The 14,533-nt window shown below is 55.3% G+C and overlaps 1 protein-coding gene and 1 long non-coding RNA gene across 9 annotated transcripts in view; one reads left to right on the forward strand and one right to left on the reverse strand.

Annotated features, from left to right (window-relative positions):
• PPFIBP2 (PPFIA binding protein 2) overlaps positions 1 to 5,960 on the reverse strand; it is a 157,294-nt gene extending 151,334 nt beyond the window's left edge. For 5 of the 8 annotated variants that reach the window (XM_073561617.1, XM_073561621.1, XM_073561618.1 and 2 more), the window contains exons 1-2: positions 5,750 to 5,958; positions 1,782 to 1,970 (exon numbers count right to left, since the gene is read on the reverse strand). The gene's annotated coding sequence lies outside the window, so the exon portion shown is untranslated. Of the gene's footprint in view, positions 1 to 1,781; positions 1,971 to 2,574; positions 2,684 to 5,749 lie in introns of all 8 variants that reach the window. The other 3 variants (XM_073561619.1, XM_073561626.1, XM_073561625.1) reach the window with 3 other exon arrangements.
• LOC141074099 (uncharacterized) overlaps positions 5,745 to 14,533 on the forward strand; it is a 94,341-nt gene continuing 85,552 nt past the window's right edge. The window contains exon 1 of the long non-coding RNA XR_012227122.1: positions 5,745 to 5,872. This is a non-coding gene — a long non-coding RNA (uncharacterized lncRNA). The remainder of the gene's footprint in view (positions 5,873 to 14,533) is intronic.

A 14,533-nucleotide genomic window follows, 5' to 3' on the forward strand; every position in this document is an offset into this window, starting at 1 on the left:
ATGTGCACAAGTCCTGCACTCATAGGATCCTGTATCCCATTTATTTCATTCCGATCATGATCCGTTCATCGTTCCAGGCCTGGCAGCTGCCAACACTTGGACATTTCCACTACAGTGCTCACTGCGCTGCCACTGTGGTGTTGCATGACCGCTGACTTAAAAGAAATCTGTCACCAGCTTTTTGCTATTTAACCTTAGAGCACCATGATATAGGGGCAGAGAACCCGATTCCTGCGATGTGTCACCTACTGGGCTGTGTTTTATCAGTAGATCTCTACAGGACAAATGGTCTCGTGCCTCCTAGTCCAGCCACACCCCACCACTGATAAGCAGCTGTCAATACACAGTGTACAAAGCTGCAGCAAATCCGTGATGTAGGCGGGGTTATACAGGGCTCAGCATTCCGAGCTCTGCTAGATCTGTAGCAAAGAAAACTGTCATCCTATCACAACTGCTGTACCAAGTAAACTAAGTGACATATTGCTGGAATCAGGGTCTCTGTCCCTACGTTAGGCTGCTGTCAGATTTTATAGAAAAAAGATTCCCTTTAAAGGATCCAGTTTCTCTATAACATAGACAGGACCGTGCGGTTTACAAATACCTTTTAATACAAGATTGGGACTTTTGCTTGTATGATGCAGTTCAATTAGCATGGCTGCTGTCGATAATTTATACCCAAGACTAATCATTCATAGTTGGTACCTAGAGAGGACAGACAGACGAAGCGTCAGTCCTTGTTGTGAACGTCATTCATCACTTCTACACTTACTGCCCACTCTGGCCGCAGAGGTCACACAATTATCTGCTGTCCTGTATGTGGGCACCACCCATGGAGCGCCAAGAGGAAAGGGCTCCGGTACATAGATCAGCCAGACAGAGGGGCACTGAATAGACGGAGCGGCCCACCACTCATCAGAGAATAAAAGCCCTTTCATCTTCGGCCAAAGTAATGCAGAGTATTGTGAGAGGCAGGCGGCATTAGGTGTCACCAGATGGCAGTGAGTTTCTGCACGTATCCTGCGATATCACTCTGCTTGTCATATGTGGTAACTAGATGGCGGTGTTATCTGTGACCGGTCACTGCACGTCCATGCGAGTCACTGCAGCCACCTCGGTCAGCTCCAGAGGTCTTTGATCAGTTATTCCCTGCACATCTGTCAGCACGACCATGTTGTCAGCACGACCATGTTGTCAGCACGACCATGTTGTCAGCACGACCATGTTGTCAGCACATCTCTGTCTCAGCCATCTCTGAATTCTCACACGCCACCGAGGCCTATTAACATATCTGCTGCAGAAGAATAAGGGCCCTGTGCATCATCAATAGGACGTTCTGCCCCTCCGAAAATTATCTTTGCACTTTAACATAACTTTACACATACTTACATCACTGCGATGCCGCTTTTTTTTTTATAGGTTTAACAACAAAAAATAAATATCACAATAATAGCATACAATGTAGTGAGGAGTCCTGATGGATCTACACTTAAAAACAGCTACAAAAATGATAAAACTGGCACAAAAATGGGCACCAAAAAGCATTAATGAAAGTGTTAAATGACTTTGGGCCACTGATATCACACTGCAGACATAGAACAGGGAGCCCCACATCAAACCCAGGACCCTCCAGCCGGGGCCAGATGGGTTATGGGCATCAGAACTGGCATCAAAGTGGGCAGACAGTCAATTTTCACACAATTAAATAAGTAACCCAATAACAACCCAATGATAAGCCCCAATGTAACCTGAAAGATAAGAAAAACAAGTTTTATTACACTCACCCGGGGACAGTCCGGTCCGATGGGTGTCGCGGGTCCGGCGCCTCCCTTCTTCATGTGATGAGTCCTCTTCCTTGCTCCTGTCGCGGCGCCTGCTGATCGGCCCTGTTGAGGGCAGAGTACTGCAGTGCGCAGGGCCTCTCTGACCTCTCTACCTGCAGTTTTGTTGTGGATTTGACATGTGAATTTTTTCTGAAAATAATGTAAGAAAGTTAGGACTGTGAAATCTGCAGTAGTGAACGGATGGAAGGACGATCTTCTACATTACTAGGGGATTAACTGCAAATCTGGACACTGAAGACAAATCTAGAATATGCAAATAATCTGCACAAAAATGCAAAGTAATGAGCGTAACGCTGAGAACGTGAGACGCCGCTCCGTATGGCCGGATCAGCAGGGATCGTTTCCTCAGCATCTGCATGCGGATGACATAGGCCATGTGCACATGGTGCGGATTCTGCTGCGGATCTGCAGCGTTTCAGGCCCTGCGGGTCCGCAGCAGTTTCTGCTTCGTTGTACAGTACCATTCTTTGCAATGGTAAAACCAAAAACGCTGTGCCCATGCTGCGGATTTTTCTGTGCGGATTTGCTGCGGTTTATTTTCCGCAGCATGTCAATTCTTTGTGCGGATTCTGCAGCGTTTTTACAGCCACTCCATTATAGGAATCCGCCGGTGTAAAAACGCAGGGGAAATCCGCAATGTGTCCACAGACCCCGAGACTCATGGCCATTGTGCTATAAATTGGGGCAGAATCCAGAATACACATCTGTGGTGACATCCGCAGGCGGCACTTACCCTAATATGGCGGTGTGTCCGAGCGCCGTTCTGGTGTACCGCGCAGCGGCTCCATAAGGACACTGACTTCTTGGGGATAATCGGGGTCGTTTTCCTGGACTTACTATAACTACACATACATACACCGCTGTGTGTGAATCACTTTTTTGGAAAAATTTTAAATTCCGTCATTGTTATTTTCAGGGCAGCGCATTATAAACCATCCTCAGTGTAGCTACTGGGAGACACAGGGGCCATCGCCACCGAGGCCCTGTCACATGAAGGGGCCCACCGGAGTCACTGCCACTTTGTGATGAGGCAGAACACCGCACAGGAGGAGCGAAGGGAAATGCCGGACAGTGCACTGGGGGCTGAAAGTGAGAGGATGGGGGTATTGTGAGGGCTGAGGTGAGTGAGGGGCGACAGTGCACTGGGGGCTGAATGTGAGAGGATGGGGCTATTGTGAGAGCTGAGGTGAGTGAGGGGCGACAGTGCACTGGGGGCTGAATGTGAGAGTATGGGGGTATTGTGAGGGCTGAGGTGAGTGAGGGGGACAGTGCACTGGGGGCTGAATGTGAGAGGATGGGGGTATTGTGAGGGCTGAGGTGAGTGAGGGGGACAGTGCACTGGGGGCTGAATGTGAGAGGATGGGGGTATTGTGAGGGCTGAGGTGAGTCAGGGGGACAATGCAATGGGGGCTGAATGTGAGAGGATTGGGGTATTGTGAGGGCTGAGGTGAGTGAGGGGGACAGTGCACTGGGGGCTGAATGTGAGAGGATGGGGGTATTGTGAGGGCTGAGGTGAGTCAGGGGGACAATGCAAACGGGGGGGGCTGAATGTGAGAGGATGGGGGTATTGTGAGGGCTGAGGTGAGTGAGGGGGACAGTGCACTGGGGGCTGAATGTGAGAGGATGGGGGTAATGTGAGGGCTGAGGTGAGTGAGGGAGACAGTGCAAACGGGGGGGCTGAATGTGAGAGGATGGGGGTATTGTGAGGGCTGAGGTGAGTGAGGGGGACAGTGCACTGGGGGCTGAATGTGAGAGGATGGGGGTATTGTGAGGGCTGAGGTGAGTCAGGGGGACAATGCAATGGGGGCTGAATGTGAGAGGATTGGGGTATTGTGAGGGCTGAGGTGAGTGAGGGGGACAGTGCACTGGGGGCTGAATGTGAGAGGATGGGGGTATTATGAGGGCTGAGGTGAGTCAGGGGGACAATGCAATGGGGGCTGAATGTGAGAGGATTGGGGTATTGTGAGGGCTGAGGTGAGTGAGGGGGACAGTGTGCTGGGGGCTGAATGTGAGAGGATGGGGGTATTGTGAGGGCTGAGGTGAGTGAGGGAGACAGTGCAATGGGGGCTGAATGTGAGAGGATGGGGGTAATGTGAGGGCTGAGGTGAGTGAGGGGGACAGTGTACTGGGGGCTGAATGTGAGAGGATGGGGGTAATGTGAGGGCTGAGGTGAGTGAGGGAGACAGTGCAATGGGGGCTGAATGTGAGAGGATGGGGGTAATGTGAGGGCTGAGGTGAGTGAGGGGGGCAGTGCAATGGGGGCTGAATGTGAGAGGATGGGGGTATTGTGAGGGCTGAGGTGAGTCAGGGGGACAATGCAATGGGGGCTGAATGTGAGAGGATGGGGGCATTGTGAGGGCTGAGGTGAGTGAGGGGGACAATGCAATGGGGGCTGAATGTGAGAGGATGGGGGTATTGTGAGGGCTGAGGTGAGTCAGGGGGACAATGCAATGGGGGCTGAATGTGAGAGGATGGGGGTATTGTGAGGGCTGAGGTGAGTCAGGGGGACAATGCAATGGGGGCTGAATGTGAGAGGATGGGGGTATTGTGAGGGCTGAGGTGAGTCAGGGGGACAATGCAATGGGGGCTGAATGTGAGAGGATGGAGGTATTGTGAGGGCTGAGGTGAGTGAGGGGGCAGTGCACTGGGGGCTGAATGTGAGGGCTGAGGTGAGTGAAGGAGACAGTGTAATGGGGGCTGAGGTGAGTGAGGGGGACAGTGTAATGGGGGCTGAATGTGAGAGGATGGGGGTATTGTGAGGGCTGAGGTGAGTGAGGGGGGCAGTGCACTGGGAGCTGAATGTGAGAGGATGGGGGTATTGTGAGGGCTGAGGTGAGTGAGGGGGGCAGTGCACTGGGAGCTGAATGTGAGAGGATGGGGGTATTGTGAGGGCTGAGGTGAGTGAGGGGGACAGTGCACTGGGGGCTGAATGTGAGAGGATGGTGGTACTGAGGGCTGAGTTGAGTGATGGGGACAGTGCACTGGGGGCTGAATGTGAGAGGATGGGGGTATTGTGAGGGCTGAGATGAGTGAGGGGGACAGTGCACTGGGGGCTGAATGTGAGAGGATGGGGGTATTGTGAGGGCTGAGGTGAGTGAGGGGGACAATGCAATGGGGGCTGAATGTGAGAGGATGGGGGTATTGTGAGGGCTGAGGTGAGTGAGGGGGACAATGCAATGGGGGCTGAATGTGAGAGGATGGGGGTATTGTGAGGGCTGAGGTGAGTCAGGGGGACAATGCAATGGGGGCTGAGTGTGAGAGGATGGGGGTATTGTGAGGGCTGAGGTGAGTCAGGGGGACAATGCAATGGGGGCTGAATGTGAGAGGATGGGGGTATTGTGAGGGCTGAGGTGAGTCAGGGGGACAATGCAATGGGGGCTGAATGTGAGAGGATGGGGGTATTGTGATGGCTGAGGTGAGTGAGGGGGACAATGCACTGGGGGCTGAATGTGAGAGGATGGGGGTATTGTGAGGGCTGAGGTGAGTCAGGGGGACAATGCAATGGGGGCTGAGTGTGAGAGGATGGGGGTATTGTGAGGGCTGAGGTGAGTCAGGGGGACAATGCAATGGGGGCTGAATGTGAGAGGATGGGGGTATTGTGAGGGCTGAGGTGAGTCAGGGGGACAATGCAATGGGGGCTGAATGTGAGAGGATGGGGGCATTGTGATGGCTGAGGTGAGTGAGGGGGACAATGCACTGGGGGCTGAATGTGAGAGGATGGGGGTATTGTGAGGGGGACAGTGCACTGGGGGCTGAATGTGAGAGGATGGGGGTATTGTGAGGGCTGAGGTGAGTGAGCCTCCCTCCTGCAGTGTACGGTGCCGGCTCCCCTGACTGGCGGCCATCCTGCACACTGCTGGCACAGCCTCCCTCCTGCAGTGTACGGTCACGGTGCCGCCATTACTTACCTGAGGAGCTTCGTGTTGCAGTGTGGTGCACGCTCGGATTTCCTCAGGCACACTGGGTCCTAGTGCCCACCCGGCATTCTCTCTCCGACACTTCCTGGTCCTGCCTCACTCTCTGCAAGATCGGTAAGTGGCGGGTAATGGTGACTGGAGGGTGAATGTGATGGAATGGGGGTATTGTGAGAGCTGAGGAGAGTGAGGGGACAGTGCAATGGGGTCTGAATGTGAGAGGATGGGGGCATTGTGAGGGCTGAGGTGAGTGAGGGGACAGTGCAATGGGGGCTGAATGTGAGAGGATGGGGGTATTGTGAGGGCTGAGGTGAGTCAGGGGGACAATGCAATGGGGGCTGAATGTGAGAGGATGGAGGTATTGTGAGGGCTGAGGTGAGTGAGGGGACAGTGCACTGGGGGCTGAATGTGAGAGGATGGGGGTATTGTGAGGGCTGAGGTGAGTCAGGGGGACAATGCAATGGGGGCTGAATGTGAGAGGATGGGGGTATTGTGAGGGCTGAGGTGAGTCAGGGGGACAATGCAATGGGGGCTGAATGTGAGAGGATGGAGGTATTGTGAGGGCTGAGGTGAGTGAGGGGGCAGTGCACTGGGGGCTGAATGTGAGGGCTGAGGTGAGTGAGGGAGACAGTGTAATGGGGGCTGAGGTGAGTGAGGGGGACAGTGTAATGGGGGCTGAATGTGAGAGGATGGGGGTATTGTGAGGGCTGAGGTGAGTCAGGGGGACAATGCAATGGGGGCTGAATGTGAGAGGATGGGGGCATTGTGAGGGCTGAGGTGAGTGAGGGGACAGTGCAATGGGGGCTGAATGTGAGAGGATGGGGGTATTGTGAGGGCTGAGGTGAGTCAGGGGGACAATGCAATGGGGGCTGAATGTGAGAGGATGGGGGTATTGTGAGGGCTGAGGTGAGTCAGGGGGACAATGCAATGGGGGCTGAATGTGAGAGGATGGAGGTATTGTGAGGGCTGAGGTGAGTGAGGGGACAGTGCAATGGGGGCTGAATGTGAGAGGATGGGGGTATTGTGAGGGCTGAGGTGAGTCAGGGGGACAATGCAATGGGGGCTGAATGTGAGAGGATGGGGGTATTGTGAGGGCTGAGGTGAGTCAGGGGGACAATGCAATGGGGGCTGAATGTGAGAGGATGGGGGCATTGTGAGGGCTGAGGTGAGTGAGGGGACAGTGCAATGGGGGCTGAATGTGAGAGGATGGGGGTATTGTGAGGGCTGAGGTGAGTCAGGGGGACAATGCAATGGGGGCTGAATGTGAGAGGATGGGGGTATTGTGAGGGCTGAGGTGAGTCAGGGGGACAATGCAATGGGGGCTGAATGTGAGAGGATGGAGGTATTGTGAGGGCTGAGGTGAGTGAGGGGACAGTGCAATGGGGGCTGAATGTGAGAGGATGGGGGTATTGTGAGGGCTGAGGTGAGTCAGGGGGACAATGCAATGGGGGCTGAATGTGAGAGGATGGGGGTATTGTGAGGGCTGAGGTGAGTCAGGGGGACAATGCAATGGGGGCTGAATGTGAGAGGATGGGGGTATTGTGAGGGCTGAGGTGAGTCAGGGGGACAATGCAATGGGGGCTGAATGTGAGAGGATGGGGGATTGTGAGGGCTGAGGTGAGTGAGGGGACAGTGCACTGGGGGCTGAATGTGAGAGGATGGAGGTATTGTGAGGGCTGAGGTGAGTGAGGGGACAGTGCAATGGGGGCTGAATGTGAGAGGATGGGGGTATTGTGAGGGCTGAGGTGAGTCAGGGGGACAATGCAATGGGGGCTGAATGTGAGAGGATGGAGGTATTGTGAGGGCTGAGGTGAGTGAGGGGACAGTGCAATGGGGGCTGAATGTGAGAGGATGGGGGTATTGTGAGGGCTGAGGTGAGTCAGGGGGACAATGCAATGGGGGCTGAATGTGAGAGGATGGGGGTATTGTGAGGGCTGAGGTGAGTCAGGGGGACAATGCAATGGGGGCTGAATGTGAGAGGATGGGGGTATTGTGAGGGCTGAGGTGAGTCAGGGGGACAATGCAATGGGGGCTGAATGTGAGAGGATGGGGGCATTGTGAGGGCTGAGGTGAGTGAGGGGACAGTGCAATGGGGGCTGAATGTGAGAGGATGGGGGTATTGTGAGGGCTGAGGTGAGTCAGGGGGACAATGCAATGGGGGCTGAATGTGAGAGGATGGGGGTATTGTGAGGGCTGAGGTGAGTCAGGGGGACAATGCAATGGGGGCTGAATGTGAGAGGATGGAGGTATTGTGAGGGCTGAGGTGAGTGAGGGGGCAGTGCACTGGGGGCTGAATGTGAGGGCTGAGGTGAGTGAGGGAGACAGTGTAATGGGGGCTGAGGTGAGTGAGGGGGACAGTGTAATGGGGGCTGAATGTGAGAGGATGGGGGTATTGTGAGGGCTGAGGTGAGTCAGGGGGACAATGCAATGGGGGCTGAATGTGAGAGGATGGGGGCATTGTGAGGGCTGAGGTGAGTGAGGGGACTGCAATGGGGGCTGAATGTGAGAGGATGGGGGTATTGTGAGGGCTGAGGTGAGTCAGGGGGACAATGCAATGGGGGCTGAATGTGAGAGGATGGGGGTATTGTGAGGGCTGAGGTGAGTCAGGGGGACAATGCAATGGGGGCTGAATGTGAGAGGATGGAGGTATTGTGAGGGCTGAGGTGAGTGAGGGGGCAGTGCACTTGGGGCTGAATGTGAGGGCTGAGGTGAGTGAGGGAGACAGTGTAATGGGGGCTGAGGTGAGTGAGGGGGACAGTGTAATGGGGGCTGAATGTGAGAGGATGGGGGTATTGTGAGGGCTGAGGTGAGTGAGGGGGGCAGTGCACTGGGAGCTGAATGTGAGAGGATGGGGGTATTGTGAGGGCTGAGGTGAGTGAGGGGGACAGTGCACTGGGGGCTGAATGTGAGAGGATGGTGGTATTCTGAGGGCTGAGTTGAGTGATGGGGACAGTGCACTGGGGGCTGAATGTGAGAGGATGGGGGTATTGTGAGGGCTTAGATGAGTGAGGGGGACAGTGTATTGGGGGCTGAATGTGAGAGGATGGGGGTATTGTGAGGGCTGAGGTGAGTGAGGGGGCAGTGCACTGGGGGCTGAGTGTGAGAGTATGGGGGTATTGGGAGGGCTGAGGTGAGTCAGGGGGACAATGCAATGGGGGCTGAATGTGAGAGGATGGGGGTATTGTGAGGGCTGAGGTGAGTCAGGGGGACAATGCAATGGGGGCTGAATGTGAGAGGATGGGGGCATTGTGATGGCTGAGGTGAGTGAGGGGGACAGTGCACTGGGGGCTGAATGTGAGAGGATGGGGGTATTGTGAGGGCTGAAGTGAGTGAGGGGGACAGTGCACTGGGGGCTGAATGTGAGAGGATGGGGGTATTGTGAGGGCTGAGGTGAGTGAGGGAGACAGTGCACTGGGGGCTGAATGTGAGAGGATGGAGGTATTGTGAGGGCTGAGGTGAGTGAGGGGGGCAGTGCACTGGGGGCTGAATGTGAGAGGATGGGGGTATTGTGAGGGCTGAGGTGAGTGAGGGGGACAGTGCACTGGGGGCTGAATGTGAGAGGATGGGGGTATTGTGAGAGCTGAGGTGAGTGAGGGGACAGTGCAATGGGGGCTGAATGTGAGAGGATGGGGGTATTGTGAGAGCTGAGGTGAGTGAGGGGACAGTGCAATGGGGGCTGAATGTGAGAGGATGGGGGTATTGTGAGGGCTGAGGTGAGTCAGGGGGACAATGCAATGGGGGCTGAATGTGAGAGGATGGGGGCATTGTGAGGGCTGAGGTGAGTCAGGGGGACAATGCAATGGGGGCTGAATGTGAGAGGATGGGGGTATTGTGAGAGCTGAGGTGAGTGAGGGGACAGTGCAATGGGGGCTGAATGTGAGAGGATGGGGGTATTGTGAGGGCTGAGGTGAGTCAGGGGGACAATGCAATGGGGGCTGAATGTGAGAGGATGGGGGCATTGTGAGGGCTGAGGTGAGTCAGGGGGACAATGCAATGGGGGCTGAATGTGAGAGGATGGGGGCATTGTGAGGGCTGAGGTGAGTGAGGGGACAGTGCAATGGGGGCTGAATGTGAGAGGATGGGGGTATTGTGAGGGCTGAGGTGAGTCAGGGGGACAATGCAATGGGGGCTGAATGTGAGAGGATGGGGTATTGTGAGGGCTGAGGTGAGTCAGGGGGACAATGCAATGGGGGCTGAATGTGAGAGGATGGAGGTATTGTGAGGGCTGAGGTGAGTGAGGGGGCAGTGCACTGGGGGCTGAATGTGAGGGCTGAGGTGAGTGAGGGAGACAGTGTAATGGGGGCTGAGGTGAGTGAGGGGGACAGTGTAATGGGGGCTGAATGTGAGAGGATGGGGGTATTGTGAGGGCTGAGGTGAGTGAGGGGGGCAGTGCACTGGGAGCTGAATGTGAGAGGATGGGGGTATTGTGAGGGCTGAGGTGAGTGAGGGGGACAGTGCACTGGGGGCTGAATGTGAGAGGATGGTGGTATTCTGAGGGCTGAGTTGAGTGATGGGGACAGTGCACTGGGGGCTGAATGTGAGAGGATGGTGGTATTGTGAGGGCTGAGATGAGTGAGGGGGACAGTGTATTGGGGGCTGAATGTGAGAGGATGGGGGTATTGTGAGGGCTGAGGTGAGTGAGGGGGCAGTGCACTGGGGGCTGAGTGTGAGAGGATGGGGGTATTGGGAGGGCTGAGGTGAGTCAGGGGGACAATGCAATGGGGGCTGAATGTGAGAGGATGGGGGTATTGTGAGGGCTGAGGTGAGTCAGGGGGACAATGCAATGGGGGCTGAATGTGAGAGGATGGGGGCATTGTGATGGCTGAGGTGAGTGAGGGGGACAGTGCACTGGGGGCTGAATGTGAGAGGATGGGGGTATTGTGAGGGCTGAGGTGAGTGAGGGGGACAGTGCACTGGGGGCTGAATGTGAGAGGATGGGGGTACTGTGAGGGCTGAGGTGAGTGAGGGAGACAGTGTAATGGGGGCTGAGGTGAGTGAGGAGGACAGTGTAATGGGGGCTGAATGTGAGAGGATGGGGGTATTGTGAGGGCTGAGGTGAGTGAGGGGGGCAGTGCACTGGGGGCTGAGTGTGAGAGGATAGGGGTATTGGGAGGGCTGAGGTGAGTGATGGGGGCAGTGCACTGGGGGCTGAATGTGAGAGGATGGGGGTATTGTGAGGGCTGAGGTGAGTGATGGGGGCAGTGCACTGGGGGCTGAATGTGAGAGGATGGGGGTATTGTGAGGGCTGAGGTGAGTGAGGGGGACAGTGCACTGGGGGCTGAATGTGAGAGGATGGGGGTATTGTGAGGGCTGAGGTGAGTGAGGGGGACAGTGTAATGGGGGTTGAATGTGAGAGGATGGGGGTATTGTGAGGGCTGAGGTGAGTGAGGGGGGCAGTGCACTGGGGGCTGAGTGTGAGAGGATGGAGGTATTGGGAGGGCTGAGGTGAGTGATGGGGGCAGTGCACTGGGGGCTGAATGTGAGAGGATGGGGGTATTGTGAGGGCTGAGGTGAGTGAGGGGGACAGTGTAATGGGGGCTGAATGTGAGAGGATGGGGGTATTGTGAGGGCTGAGGTGAGTGAGGGGGGCAGTGCACTGGGGGCTGAATGTGAGAGGATGGGGGTATTGTGAGGGCTGAGATGAGTGAGGGGGCAGTGCACTGGGGGCTGAATGTGAGAGGATGGGGGTATTGTGAGGGCTGAGGTGAGTGAGGGGGCAGTGCACTGGGGGCTGAATGTGAGAGGATGTGGTATTGTGAGGGCTGAGGTGAGTGAGGGGGCAGTCCACTGGGGGCTGAGTGTGAGAGGATGGGGGTATTGTGAGGGCTGAGGTGAGTGAGGGGGGCAGTGCACTGGGGGCTGAATGTGAGAGGATGGGGGTTTTGTGAGGGCTGAGGTGAGTGAGGGGGACAGTGTAATGGGGGCTGAATGTGAGAGGATGGGGGTATTGTGAGGGCTGAGGTGAGTGAGGGGGACAGTGCACTGGAGGCTGAATGTGAGAGGATGGGGGTATTGTGAGGGCTGAGGTGAGTGAGGGGGACAGTGTAATGGGGCTGAATGTGAGAGGATGGGGGTATTGTGAGGGCTGAGGTGAGTGAGGGGGACAGTGTAATGGGGGCTGAATGTGAGAGGATGGGGGTATTGTGAGGGCTGAGGTGAGTGAGGGGGACAGTGCAATGGGGGCTGAATGTGAGAGGATGGGGGTATTGTGAGGGCTGAGGTGAGTGAGGGGGACAGTGCAATGGGGGCTGAATGTCAGAGGATGGGGGTATTGTGAGGGCTGAGATGAGTGAGGGGGCAGTGCACACGGGGGGCTGAATGTGAGAGAATGGGGGTATTGTGAGGGCTGAGATGAGTGAGGGGGCAGTGCACTGGGGGCTGAATGTGAGAGGATGGGGTTATTGTGAGGGCTGAGATGAGTGAGGGGGCAGTGCACTGGGGGCTAAATGTGAGAGGATGGGGGTATTGTGAGGGCTGAGGTGAGTGAGGGGGACAGTGTAATGGGGGCTGAATGTGAGAGGATGGGGGTATTGGGAGGGCTGAGGTGAGTGAGGGGGACAGTGCATTGGGGGCTGAATGTGAGAGGATGGGGGTATTGTGAGGGCTGAGATGAGTGAGGGGGCAGTGCACACGGGGGGGCTGAATGTGAGAGAATGGGGGTATTGTGAGGGCTGAGATGAGTGAGGGGGGCAGTGCACTGGGGGCTGAATGTGAGAGGATGGGGGTATTGTGAGGGCTGAGGTGAGTGAGGGGGACAGTGCAATGGGGGCTGAATGTGAGAGGATTGGGGTATTGTGAGGGCTGAGGTGTGTGACGGGAACAGTGCACTGGGGGCTGAGTGTGAGAGGATGGGGGTATTGTGAGGGCTGAGGTGAGTGAGGGAGACAGTGCACTGGGGGCTGAATGTGAGAGGATGGGGGTATTGTGAGGGCTGAGGTGAGTGAGGGGGCAGTGCACTGGGGGCTGAATGTGAGAGGATGGGGGTATTGTGAGGGCTGAGGTGAGTGAGGGGGACAGTGCACTGGGGGCTGAATGTGAGATGATGGGGGTATTGTGAGGGGGACAGTGCACTGGGGGCTGAATGTGAGAGGATGGGGGTATTGTGAGGGCTGAGGTGAGTGAGAGGGACAGTGCACTGGGGGCTGAATGTGAGAGGATGGGGGTATTGTGAGGGCTGAGGTGAGTGAGGGGGGCAGTGCACTGGGGGCTGAATGTGAGAGGATGGAGTATTGTGGGTCCTGAGGTGGGTGAGGGGCGACAGGCCATCGAGGAGCTGAATGTGAGAGGATGGGGGTATTGTAGGGGGATAGGGCACTGGGAGGTGAATGTGAGAGAATGTTGGTATTGTGGGGGCTGAAGTGGAGGAGGGGAACAGGGCACTGGGGGTGAATGTGAGAGGTTGAGGTATTGTGTGGGCTGAAGTGTAGGCCCGGGACAGGGCACTGGGGGTGATTGTGAGAGGATGGGGTATGGTGAGGGGCGAGAGGGCATCGGTGGGCTGATTATTATACTGGTTTGTTAGGAGATTATATGTTCTCTATTGTATGTAATAGTTGCTGTCTGGGGGGGCTGGAGATGGGGAGGTCGGGGACTTTTGATACTTAGCAGCTGGGTCTTTTACAAATATTAGTATAGCAATCCCCCATATAGTAACCATGAGCTGCATCCCATTTAAAGGGAATCAGCCCCCCCCTACATGTATGACCTATTAATATGATCATACAGGTGACAGAGATGTTACCCTCGTCCTACCCGTCTGCCTCATATTAATGGTCTTGTGGAGAAATGTTCTATTCTGTCTTTATGGTAATGATTTCTTCGAGGCTTCGGGGCGTGCGGTGCTGTATGCCTGCTTCCTGTCCTCATTATAATACTACCCTCCTCCCATCAGCATCAGTTACTGCCCCAAAATGCTGCGCTTGCGCCCCCTCAGGATTACATCCCTCATCCTCCCTTCTATGGGTGCTGCATTCAGGGATCTTCTGCGCCGGCGACTTCTGCTCCAGTGACCTCTGGTGTGCGCACCGATAAAGTGCTCTCCCTACTTCCTCCCTGCATAGTCATCACTCTGTACACATGGTTCCTAGCGATGACTGTGCAAGGAGGAAGTGGGGAGAGCACCTTATTGGTGCGCACACCGGAGGTCACTGACTCGCCTGCGCAGAAAATTAATGAATGCAGCGCCCATTACGAGAGCATGAGATTCAGATTGTGGTGACTTGCAGGCGCGGGATTCCGAGGCCATAACTGACACACATGGAAGGGGGATAGTATTATAATGAGGAGAGGAGGCAGGGATTTCTTACAGCACCGCACGCCCTGGAGTCTGGAAGAAATCATTAGCATAAGGAAGGAATATAAGATTTCTCAGCAACAAGACCCTTAATATCAGGCAGACGGGTAGGACGAGGATAACATCTCTATCACCTGTATGCCCATATTAATAGGTCCTACATGTCCCGAAGGGTGATAGATTCCCTTTAAAGCTCCACTCTGGCATTTTTTTTTTTTATTTCGCCACTGGAGTGGCGCCTTAAAATCCAAGACCTCTACCGACTGTCTGATACTCACCTTCCGGCGTTTTCATGTGTTTTCGCCTCCATCTCCTGCAGTTTGTGACCTGTCCACTGCTCCAGTGTTTCGTGGAGCGGTGCAGAGGTCTCTAATCAATGTGAGTCTATCAGAGCCTCGTTCTCGCCTCTTTCTGGGCTTATTCTCGAATCTTTCTGGCCTCGTTCTCGCCTCTTTCTGTCTTTCATAGACTTACATTGAGCACTT

The sequence above is a fragment of the Dendrobates tinctorius genome, unplaced genomic scaffold, assembly GCF_039654945.1.
Source record: "Dendrobates tinctorius isolate UK_male_01 unplaced genomic scaffold, ASM3965494v1 ptg000323l, whole genome shotgun sequence".
In the NCBI taxonomy this organism is placed as follows: Eukaryota; Metazoa; Chordata; class Amphibia; order Anura; family Dendrobatidae; genus Dendrobates; species Dendrobates tinctorius.